Here is a 3085-nt window from a genome sequence, read left to right on the forward strand (position 1 = left end):
CTGGCAGAGAGTCCGTCTGTCCCGTTGGGTATTCCTGGGGTGACGTGGTTACAGGGCAGACTGCTCCTTGGTGCCTTGCAGTCTGCCAGGAAGGCGCGCGAGTGGTCGCAGAGAGCATGCCACTCTTCAAAGAGAAGTCAGCTGGAGGAAGCTCTGTCGGTGACTGCCCCGCTCGCGTGTGGAGTCCTGGCTTCAGTCTGTGTGCCTGGTCCTTGCCCAAATACTCCTTTTTAGGGCAGACAGCTTGCGGCAAGACCATCTGCCAGAGCAGGGCACAGGTACAAGGCTCTGGACACGAGTCTGAAGCTGCTTCGCCCATTAGCTAAGCAAAATAAGGACATACACAAATAGTTAGACAAAATAAGGATGTATATAGGTGATTTTGCTGCCTCTTATGCTGTAGAGGTAAAAGCTGTGGTAATGGAGATAAAGCAGTCCCCGTGTGAGGAGCTTCCTACGGCACGGGCAGGTAAGGGAGGTCCTGATCCCAAGCAGAAGAAGGTCCCTCTGCGAGGGGAGCGCTGAGTAGCTGTAAGACAAAACCTCCTGCTTTGTAGCTGCTGTAATACTGGAGTGTCCAGCCCGAGCCCATGAGAAGCCAAATTAACACCTCCAAACTGATGTCAGTCCTATCTTAAAGTGGTTTTTTTCCCCTCTCAAAGCATCATACTGTACCTGAGCCCTTCTTCCGTTCCAAGTGAAGCTCTGAGTGAGCTACAGGTTTTGCTCTGACACTTTACCAGCCTTTTGGGTTCACAGTGCCAATGACCATGCTCTGAACCTGCTGGGAAGTGAACTTGGACTGGCTAGAGTTACGAAGTTTAGGTAAAAGCTAAAGCACAGAAGGCAACATCAAGGGGCTTATTCCCAGATGTACTCCTTGAGGACTCCCAGGCGATTTGCACAACATGCTGCTCTGCAAGGAGAGGAGCACTTCAGCCTCTCCGTTTCTCCGCAGGCCTTGAGTGAAGGAAGTCGAAGAGCCTCCTCAAGCGGAGGGGCTTCTAGCAACTGGCATGGCAAGCAGGCGTTTGTACTGCTCTGTCTTACGGAGGCTGGAACAAGATTGCCCTGTTTTGGTGTGAAGAGCGGAGCAGGGGGCGAGCAGGCTCCGTGCCCCTGTCGCTTCTACTGAAAGACTCTACAGATTGATGTGAGCTTTAACGACAGATGCCGTCATACGAGAGAAGGAAATAACACTGCTGAATCTGTTGTGCCCAGCATCCAAGAGAGTAGTTGGTCTGATGTCTAGGGAGAAGAACTGCTGGTGTGTAGTCTTCCCTAACAAGATGCAAGGGAACAGACGGTTCCTAGCTTTTGGGACCAGGATCTGAGAGAAGACACCTAAACCGGCGATGCTCTCCTTCTGCCACAAGCAAGCTTTAGTTATTCTATTTGTGCTATCAGAAAATCGCTTCGGTTCCCGTAGAAAAAAGGCGATGGCTAAGGTGATGGCGGCGGAGGGCAGTAAGGTCAGGATAGCAGGGCTATGGGGGCTCTGGGCTTTCCCTAGCTGCCTGTCCCCTCTGCAGGCCCATTGCAGCTAGAGCGTGCCATGCTGTCAGCTCGCCGTCATCTGAACTGAAGTGCTGGGAGCAGGAGCATTGGCAGGGGACCCTGGGGGAAGTCGCACTTGCCTCCACGCGACACAGCCATTCCAGCGCGACAGCTCAGCGCAGTCCGTATGGCAACTGCTGAAAGCAGGACCACGCCACGGTTGACAAGGACAGTAAATGTGCTTCTGGGACACCTACACGCTAAGGTCAGCTGAGCACAGGGATGCAGGTTTGCATCCTGCCGGCTCTCCTCCTGCCTGCTCCCACTGCCAGGAGATGATTTTGCAGTGTAGATACCAGCTCTGGCTCCATCTGCAGCCCCGGTCTGCGCTTTTCCTTCAGCGCAGGGGCCAGCAGACACCCCTTGGCCTGAGTCTGTCCCGATGTGCAAGGCAGCCAAAACCCACCCGAACCCGGTGACTGCTGCAGGGTAAATCCGGCTGGAGTACAAAGCGTATGAATAGCCTTCCTGATCCTCTCCGTGACCAAGTGGGGCCGTGGACACAGGGCTTTATCTTTGTGCAGCACCCGCCAGACAGCTAATCTTGGGAGCACATCTCCACTCCTTAGCAGGGCTGGCGAGGCCGAGAGGAGGCTGCAGCTGTGCAGGAGATGGGATTCATCTGCTTTCCCTCATATGCATGCAAGAAAAGCCCCTGCCCTTCCTTCTCCCACCAGCATTTGCCTTTCATTTGTCTTCACAACTGCCCTTTTTCAGCACCGCCAGCACTAAAAGCCTTGGAGAAGTTGCAGCGCAGCCAGGCAGCGCGGTGGGAGGGGGGGGCAGAGCACAGCCTGCTCCCCCCAAATAAGCTCCTGTATGAATTGGGGGGGGGGTGTGTGTGAAACCCCAGCCTTTGTGAGCGAGCGGGAGCAGCTGGTGCAGCAGCTGTGTCCCAAACCCTGCGTCACCCCAGGAAGCGCCTGGCCGAGGCTCCCCGGGGACGGGGAGAGCACCACCAGCCATTTGCTCCCGCCTGGCTGTTGGGGTTGCCTTTTTCCCCTCCCTCCCCAGCTGGAAGAAACATTAACTGTGTGCAAACATCTGGTCTAACTGTGGCTAATGCTTCACAGTAATGATGGAATTGCAGTGCAAGGGCTCCAGAGAGCGGGCCCTTGAATATTAGAAGGGCCAAGTGTTAATTAACTGTATTAATTTCCTTTAAGCAAGGCAGCATTTCTGTGTGCTCTTTGCTGATGAAGAAATGAGGCACGGAGAGGTGATATGATTGGTCACGGACATGCAATATGTTACTGGCATATTTAAGGATGTAGGGATCCGGGGAAATCGCGGCACGGCTCCGTGCTGGCTGTCCTGCAGGGAAATTGCAGCCACTGCCAAAGTATCCAGCATAAAATCCTTTAAAGCCTGAAACCTGTTAGGCCAGCACAGGGGCACTGCATGTCAGGATCTGCTCCACAGGAGAGGAGTTAACTCATCGCTGCAAATGCCTCCTGCATCCCACGCACTGGTGGAAAAAACACCCTGTCTCCTGCATCCCGGCAGGCTGGGGTTGGCAGCGGGGCCG

Source organism: Pygoscelis adeliae, unplaced genomic scaffold, assembly GCF_000699105.1.
Source record: "Pygoscelis adeliae isolate BGI_AS28 unplaced genomic scaffold, ASM69910v1 Scaffold72, whole genome shotgun sequence".
In the NCBI taxonomy this organism is placed as follows: domain Eukaryota; kingdom Metazoa; phylum Chordata; class Aves; order Sphenisciformes; family Spheniscidae; genus Pygoscelis; species Pygoscelis adeliae.